This window comes from Miscanthus floridulus, chromosome 8 (assembly GCF_019320115.1).
Source record: "Miscanthus floridulus cultivar M001 chromosome 8, ASM1932011v1, whole genome shotgun sequence".
NCBI classification, from domain to species: Eukaryota; Viridiplantae; Streptophyta; class Magnoliopsida; order Poales; family Poaceae; genus Miscanthus; species Miscanthus floridulus.
In genome coordinates this window covers 173,082,362-173,091,930 of record NC_089587.1, presented here as the reverse complement: position 1 = coordinate 173,091,930, position 9,569 = coordinate 173,082,362, and positions in this window count along the sequence as shown.

Below are 9,569 nucleotides of genomic sequence, written 5' to 3'. Positions count from 1 at the left end.
CAAATACTCGACTCACAGTGTAAACCTTAGAGTTATGGGGGATTCCGGGAAAGGAACCACCTGGCCTAACTACCCACGCTGCAACGGTCGCCTAGGAAGACAGGTTTGTTGACACTCTTCGTGATCTTACAATGTGCCCATTTGGGGAAGTGGCAATTGGTGTCTAATACTAAACCTTTGTGTGTAACGTACTCGGAGGCAGATCTAAACAGACAACTATCATGTGGCTAGCAATGTACTTGATGCAACCCGGTGTCTTGAAAAGGTTCTCATCAACCTAACCATGTACTTTTCTTTTTTTACTTTCTAATCCAACCTATGCCGCAGCTGACTTGATCTTAACTGCTTTGGATGTAGCTGGACCAGAAGGCAAAGCTCCCCTTCGAGAGAGTTTGTAGCAGTAGGCCGAACAATTAACTTGGCATTTGTATGGGTGCAGCTAAGGGACCTTGCCGTGTCAATATGATGTTTTTTGGGGGTGCTGGGGTGTGTGGGTGTGGGGGGTGGGGGGTGGAGAGAGCTCAATTAGATGAATTTGATTGTAATCGTGCAAGTAATTAATTGCTTTATGTAGGTTGTGTTGATTCTGGATCTAGCATGGATCATAAACCTCAGTCCATTTTGATCTGTTTAAACATTGGACAAACTGTTCTTGCGCTTGAGTTGCAAACTGTAAATTATGGGTTCAAATTGTTGGTTGAAACTGTAAAACAGCATGATCTAGAAATGCATGGTAGTTTGAATTTGAAAATTTGAAATCAGCATGAGTTACAATTGGGTTGGCGCCAATTTTTTGACGCCTGCACAGTATCTGCTGGCTGGAGCATGTCTGCAGCATGCTGGATATGGCTGGGGGTTGGAATTGGCTGGCTGGGCTGGCTGGTCCAGCCCCAGCACCAGCTAGCCAATTCAGCCCTGCCGAACGGGCTGTATATACAAAGAAGCGTAATAATTTATTGAACCAAACATTTGACTGGTAGGTTGCAAGTTCGTAGTCGTATACTCAGTACGCGTCTGCTGCAGACACATTATCATATCAGCGCCATAACTGCCCCGTATCGATCTCCAATTGCCAACCTCTCATATATCAAATTAGTAATACTAATTATCATTTCCAAAAATAACTAAACATGGCGCTGCCCGCCTCTCTGCCACAACCACTATATCATATAGTACACTATTCCTTGCAGCCGGAAAATACGCGACGAGATTTCCATCCTCACACGAGATAAGCCACAGCACAGGGGGGACCAGCTGGAAAAAGGGTGTTCTTGGTCAGGGTCACGGGGGAGGATGTGAAAAGCGTCCACGGAAAAACACACTTCCTGGAAAAAGGAGGCTCCCCAGAACCCAGAGAAAGGAGGAACTGGTATTCTTCTGGAGTATACGTACAAGATTTTTGAGTATATACGCAGAAAAATGCGTACAGGTACAGCTCACGCCAGATGGCCCAGCTTGGCTACACCGAGCGCCGGCGACGAGACGACCCGCACCCGCACCCCCACATGACGCCCATGTTGTGGGCCCCCGGCTCTCTACGTGCATGCCGCTACTTGATACGTGGGTCGTGGGCCCCGCGGACCGCCAGGCGGGGCCGGCAGCCGTCCCGTGTGGGCCCCCCGTCGCGCTCGCCTCGTTCTTTTCTTTCTCCAAGCGGCGGTGGCGCGTAGCAGTTGCGGGCTGCGACGCGACCGGGCTTCGGTCTCGCCGCGCTGCGCGCGTGCGCGCCGTGGACTCGGACCCTCGCCGTCGGTGGACCGGGCGCGGTGGGCCGGAAGCACAGGGACGCCCCCGCGGGGCCCGTGTGTCGGTGACCGACAGGCGGTGGACGCGACGGGTCCAGCGCGACCGGGCCAGGCGCCGGCTGCGCGCGCGCGCTGGAGTGCTGCCGGGCACGACAGCGACTCGCGGGGCGGCGGCGCTCGGCTGGCTCGCAATCGCGCAGTCGCGCTCGCGTTTCTCCACCCGCCACCGCCAGCCAACCTGCGTGCGGCTGCAGGCGTCTGCAACTGCAACGTCGCGTCCGGCCTCGACGTTGATGGTGCATGTTGCCATCATGTATTCGCGTGCAAATGCAGAGGTGCGAAAGCTAAACGGGGTTAAAATGAATGAGAATACGCACCAGTAAAACCGTTTTGGATGAGCCGTACCAAAGGGGCTTCAGAAAAGCAACGGATGCTTCGGGACAAAGTGGTCTTTTTCGCAGCCTGGAGACGTATGTGCTGATTAAACAGACATGATTTTCACACACATTCGTGCTTGAATTGATCGTTCAAATGGTCGGTCTTCGAATTGGACGCTCGGGTAATCGGCTAATTGTTGTGCAGGCCCTCTTGTAATTTCTTTATGTTAATTGTTTCAGTGCTGCTGGACTTTCCATTGCCAGAGGTAGCGAGACCCGTCGCGTTTCCGCGTGGGACATGCAGGTACTACAAACAAATTTGACCCTTTTCAAAAAGAGCCAAGGATAAACATTGCAATCCGTTTGAGTTGCAACTGTCCAACCCTGATTTTTGTCTAACTCCACTGCTGGCTCAAGGCCTGAATAGGATTTATGTAGCCATGAGAACATGAGACGTACGTAGCAAAAAGAAAGAAAGAAAGAAAGAAGAGAAACATGACTGGTTGATGGAGAAATAACCTGTCGATCCATCCAATCAATGATTATGCTGACACAACCTAAGAGCCTGTTTTGATTAGTTTAGAACTAGTTATTAGTTCAAACTAAAAATTACTAGTACTCACTACAATCTAGCTATCTAAAAGTTAGTTGTGATGTGTTTGATTCTCAGCTAAAAGTTTCAGGGGCACCTATTAATTAGTCCAACTATGTTTGCCCATCTAATAGATTGAGTGGTTGTTAGTTGGGTCCAGGCCAATAAAATTAATTTACCTACTATTTGTCTGTATTTTTTAATAGACTATAACTATTTTTAGCTACTAGTTATTTTAGTCTAAATGATCAAAGATGCCCTTAACCAGTTCCTCCTGTCATGCTGAATAGAAAAATCAAGAATCAACATGCGTTCCAGAGGGCACTGTTCACTCGTCAACTGTTTGTTCAGGATTATAGTGTAGTAATTAGTAATCAACAGCACCACAAACTTGTGACTTGTCCGAAGCTCGTGGCGACAGTACGGATAATAATAAAAAGGAAAATAACCATAGTTATTTAGGCCGTTTTCCATAGGTTTGGGTATAGATGGCTAACAGGCCCGCCCGATAGCCAACAGGCCGGCACGGCACGCCGTGCCTCCCGAGCAGTGCCTCACAGGGCCACGGGCCTGGCCTTCGGACCAGACACTGCCCTATGGGCCGATTTCCGTGCCGGGCCGGCCCCAGAAGCACAGCCATTTTCACTGGCCGTGCCAGCTCGAGGCCCACTGAGTCGCCGGGAGTAGGCAGGGTCGCCGTCATCGGGACGTAGGGGTCGTGGAGGAGCGGTGAGGGCTCGAGGCCAGCCACCGCGCGGGGGCCTTGGGGGAGGAGGGCGGCTGCCGGCGTGCTCGAGGCCGAAGCGTGTGCCGCGGCCGCGTGGGGAGGCGAGGAGGTGGCCTCGGGGGAGGAGGTGGCCGCCGGATCTGCCCGCCTACGCGCTCGTAGCCGCGCGCCGCCGAGGGAGAGTGAGGGAGGCAGGGACAGGGAGGAGGCGCTGCGCCAGCGTCGAGGCAAGGGTGGGAAGCCGGATCCGCGATGGAGAAGACCCAGCGTGGCCAGATCTGGTGGTGGCGGGATCGAGGAAGGAGGCAACGTGAGGGCGGAGATGGCAGTGGCCGCCGCCCGTCGGCGAGCTTGTCTTGGCACCGGATCTGCGTCGGGGCAGAGCTTGGGGTCGGCTCTAGGGTTCGGGGTGAGGAGGAGCCGTCGTGGGCGTGAGGGAAGGGGAGGGGGCAGGCATCCGCTGCGCCGGCTCTAGGGTTCGGGGTGAGGGAGAGGAAGAGGGAGAGCAGCCGCGAGCGTGAGTGAAAGGGATGGGGCGGGCTTCCGCGGCGCTGGGTCTAGGGTTCGGGGTGAGGGAGAGGGAAAGCCGACGCGGGCGTGAGGGAAGATGAGGGGGCGGGCGTCCGCGGCGCTGACTCTAGGGTTCGGGGTGAGGGAGAGGGAGAGCCGCCGCGGACGTGAGGGAAGGGGAGGGCGTCCGTGGCGCCGGCTCCCACTTATATATGAGGGGGGAGGCAGGCCGGGGACGGCGCGGAGCGCGTGGGCCGCGCGGGGCCGTGGGGAGGGGAGGAGGGCGCGGGGAGGCCGTGGCTGCAGGCTGGGCCGCTAGCGAGCCGGCTACTCTGTAGCAGGCCATGCCGTGCGGGCCCACGTTCCTGGGGTAAGGCCCAGGCACGGCCTGCTGCTTCGGGCCGGGCCAGCCCGGGTCCGCTAGCCTCCGTGTCGGGCCGTGCTTGGGCCGGGCCAAAAAAACGGGCCTTGGGCTGGGTCGACGGGCTCGGGCTGCATGGCCAACTATAGGTTTGGGTCAGAATTTAGTAATGGGCCGACAATGCAACGCATCACGTTACCCATGTTTGCTTGTCGCTGCCAATGTGGATAATCGCTGCCTTTAGATTTTTTTAATGTAACTAGATATATGCCCGCGTGTTGCACAGGACAATAAATTTATTCGCACATATACAACGACGCAAGTAGCTTGTGGATTAGACAAAAATATTAAGAAATCTACAAATCTAATTTCATAGAAAATATAAAGTCCGTTTTGTGATCTTTATCACCTATATTGTGTAGATCTAGTATGTAGAAACCTAATAAAATTGGTCCATTTTTTCTAATACTTGTGTGATTTATTATTATGCATTTATAATTTTTTAGCTGATTTGATCATATTAAAAAATTAATAAAAATAAAAAGGCAGTAAACAATTTTGCATTGGGAACCCTAAACTATTTTCAAATTTATTCAAACCTTTTTTTATTTTTTCTCTTTTTGTTGTCGTTTGTGGCGGGGCCTCAGCTGCGGGGTGTGTCACGATGGTCTTCCTCGCTCTATCCGAGTTCCACGATGAGAACCTGGCCCACTTCAAGTTCTAGGGCATCGGTAACAGCAGAAGCAATAGTAGCAAGGCATCGACATGCTCCTGCTGTCGAGACGACTCGGGTGTTGATGATGTACGCCTCGACACTCATCGCCTCACCGCGTCCTTTGCCGTTGTGCGCTACCAACGTTCGGCAAGGGACCAGAGCCATGGGCAGGCCGCCGGGTTGCTATTGTTGGCCGACGTCAAGGGTGGGCGTGACCGGTGGCACGACGCCCTGTGGTGTTGTGAGATCTGACGCTGTTGGCGGTGGGACTTCGCCATGAGGATTGTGCACGAATGTTGGGCACGTGATCTTTGATGAGGGCAACATTGAAGCATGTGCTCCTGCGCTCGAGGATCGGATCGGGTATGACTCCATGATTGGTCCACCTATAGAGTTCGATGGAAAATCGTATGTTGCACATGCGGGATTGACTGGCAGAAGCAGACGAGCGGGGCGAAGCATTGTCGTGCAGACGATTCCGTTTTATATTTTTCCTGTGTGTTGCAAAGGAAAAAAATATCATGATAATTCAATGCTTGTGCTGTTGGAAGTCAGAGGCCAGCTGCATGGATTTCGTTTCGTATCTTAGACGAAAATCTTCTAGATTGGTGATCAGAAGCAGACTGGTGCCCATGCCAAACACGTTTTTCTAGTCGGACTATTAAGATATTAGATTTTAAATTGTAGAATATATTTTATGTGAGTAGTCTGCAATGTTTGTATATTTATTTATTTATTTATTTATTTATGCCGGCTAGATGGGTGCTCGAGTCCCATCGTTTTTTTTCTGTTTTTGATTTGTTTTGTTGGGCTTCCTTTTTTCTGATTTTTTTTTTTGTTCGGATGAGTGGTTCCAATTTATTTATTTTAGTCGGGCAACGTTCGGAGCGCAGGAGTGAGTGGTTCCGACTTTTTTTCCCATTCGGGCGAACGCTAAGCCCCCTGACGATACCCTTGGATATTTTTCCAAGATTGCTATATGATGCCGGATTGTTTTGTTGTCCTTGAGTAACCTTTTTTTTCGTTCGTTGGATCTGTGTCGTCTGTTGATATGGAGCATTTGATCTGGGTGTTTGGTTTTGTGTCTTTTGTCTTTGAGTGCGTCTGCTTTTGTTTCTGTGACATGTGGGGCCCACTTGTATGTGTTACTGTTTGATTTTTGGTAGTCGCGTCCGAATTTAGTCGTCCGTTTTCCCCCATTTCCCCATTCTCATTTCGCTTTGTCTTCTCCCAGGCGAGACGAGGCGACTCGCCGCTCCCCATGGCGGTGACTCGCGCGCTCCCCGTCGCGGTGACGCGCCGCTTCCCCATCGCGGTGACTCGCATCTCCCTGTCGCGGCGACTTGCATCTCTTCGTCTCCGTCGACCTGCGTTTTGTAGGGTTTGTCGAGCTAAGTTTTTCTCGCCCTCTTTTTTCTGGCGATGTTCAGTGTTTTGTTTTGGTGCTGCGTGTCTTAATTGGTTCGTTGTGAATGTTGTTGGTTGATTCAGCTTGTCGTGGCTGTGGATGTTCTATAGGGCAGATCTAGGTCAGTGGCTTTGTATTTTGTTTTGTGTATGCCCCTTTGTGATATGGGGTTTGTTAGTTATTGTGGGGGTACGGTCCCCGATATCCACAAGACAAGACATGGGCCGCACCATCAGAGGTGGTCCAGCCCACAAGATCAAGGCGTGCACGTCGCTGCTCGACGTGCACCACAAGCTATTGTATAGTACCAAATAGGATAGTTTCCTTGTAACCATACCCCTCCAGAGTATATAAGGAGAGGCAGGGTCCTCTACTCGACATCTCAATGCAATACATCAGAACACAGGATGTAGGTATTACGTCATACTGACGGCCGAAGTTGTCTAAATCTTGTGTCTTGGTGCTTGTATTACCATCTCGCTCCTGATCTTGCTCACCTCTACAATAAATCTACCATCGTGGGATACCCCTCGGTGGACTATCGAGCATCTTTTGTCGACAGTTGGCGCGTCAGGTAGGGATGTACGCTTGATCCTTGGCGGGCCAGATGGGATCTCAAGATCGACACCGCTCGTGGCAACCTGACTTCCTACGGCGGCGGCGTTCAGCAGTCCTACGGGCTCGACATGCGGCACATGCATCACCTCCCGATGACATCGGTGTATCAACTACGCCCATGGGTTCAGGCCCTCGCACGGCTAACGCAGTCCAACAAGGTCGGCATCAACTATGGCTCACCGAATAATCCACTCAACCGCCGATCAAGCTAAGTCACAGCTTTAATAGTTTTCTAAATATTCTCCAATCTCCGTATATCGCCATAATGTTTCTCCGAGCTGTTTTCTCCATGTTTGCTCTCCAAATGATTTTCTGAATCCCCGAACAGTCATGTTGATGCTCGGACGCCTTCAGAGACGGCCCTGTCTCCGGCTCCTCCTTACACGTGCACAAGCGTCTGCCCTCTGCGTTATGGGTGGTCGGCAGCGACTCCTTAGCGATGCCTATTCCTTCTACACGTGCACGGGCTCCGCGCTCCGCGTTATGGTTAACAGGCTAGCTAGGGCTGGAGACTCAGCTACACACTAACTATTCGGACGGTTTATATTAAATACATCTTCACACCAACTAATCGCCGAGCTACTTACGCTATTTCATCGCCATTGCTGATTTTTCTCCGAAGTTCATATATTTGTGCATCATGTACTACCCGTTCTATATATTTGTATTACAGGATCATCGAACCACCTGGTGCTTGGGCTTCTCCACCGATCAACTGGTCGGACCGCTAGGTCCATAGACTTCATCGCCGACCAGTTGATCGGACTGTTCGTCGGTCGCTTCTACTCAATGTTCACTTCGTCGCCGACCAGTTGACCAAACTATTCGTCGCTCGTGCTTCATCGCCAGCTATGTCGGTTACTCCTTGGCCCTTGGATTCTTCGTGCTCGAGGACTAAGTGGGCACACTTCATCCCACTTCACCTTGCGGACATCGCCAGTTACGCCGAGGACTCTTCGATGCTCGGACATCGCCAGCTACGCCGGGAACTCCTAGGTGTTCGGACATAGCCAGCTACACCGGGGACTCCTCGGTGCGCGGACATCGCCCACTACTCTGGGAACTCCTCGCTGCTCGGACATCGCCAGCAACGCCGGGGACTCCTCGGTACTCGGACATCGCTGCCTACGCCGAGGACTCCTCGATGCTCGGACATCGCCGTCTATGCCAGGGACTCCTCGATGCGTGGACATCGCCAGCTACGCTGGGGACTCCTCGCTGCTCGGATGTCGCCAACTATGCCAGGGACTCCTCGGTGCTCCAACATCGCCAACTACGTCGGGGACTCCTCGATGCTCGAACATCGTCGCCTAAGTCGGGGACTCGGTGCTCGGACACCGCCGCCAACGCCGGGGACTCCTCAGTGCTCGGACATCGCCGCCTACGCCAGGAACTCCTCGGTGCTCGGACATTGCCGTCTACACCAGGGACTCCTTAGTGCGTGGACATCGCCAGCTATGCCAGGGACTCCTCGGTGCTCGGACATCGCCACCTATGCCGGGGACTCCTCGGTGCTCGGACATCGCTGTTGGAACCGATGGTGACCACCGAGTTCACGGTCTTGGAGCTGGCTTATAGCTGGCCTGGCTCGTTACCACGAGCCTACGCTCCTACAGGTCCTAAGTCCACCGGAGCTGACAACATATAAGACCTTTGGGCCTTACTCAACCCAAAAGACTAGCCTGATAGGTGAGGGTTCTCCCGCCTTATATGTTGTGCTCCCCCACCATTGCTACATTATGTGGGACTAAACCCCAACAATCTCCTCCTTAGTCACACATCGGGGTGCCCCCGCCATATGTGACGCTCGAGATTTTTTATTGGGTTTAGCTTTTTTTTACCATGGGCTCACGATACCAATTGTTAGAACCGATGGTGACCACCGAGTTCACAGTCTTAGAGCTAGCTTATAGCCAGCCTGGCTCGTTACCATGAGCCTACGCTCCTACAGGTCCCAGGTCCACCGGAGCTGACAACATATAAAGCCTTTGGACCTTACTCAACCCAAAAGACTAGCCTTATAGGTGGGGGTTCTCTCGCCTTATATGTTGTGCTCCCCCACCATCGCTATACAATGTGGGACTAAACTCCAACAATCTCTCCCTTTGTCACACAATGGGGTGCCCCTACCATGCTGTGACGCTCGAGATTTTATCGAGTTTTAGCTTTTTTGACCATGGGCTCCGATACCAATTGTTGGAACCGGTGGTGATCACCGAGTGCACGATCTTGGAGCTGGCTTACGGGGCTGGCTATAAGCCAGCTCCAAGATCGTGAACTCGGTGGTCACCATCGGTTCCAACAATTGGTATCGGGAGCCCATGGTCAAAAAAGCTAAACCCGATAAAAATAGAGCGTCACAGCATGGCAGGGGCATCCCAATGTGTGACTAAGGGGAAGATTGTTAGGGTTTAGTCCCACATCGTACAACGATGGTGGGGGGGCCACAACATATAAGGTGGGAGAACCTCCACGTATAAGGCTAGTCTTTTGGGTTGAGTAAGGCCCAAAGGCCT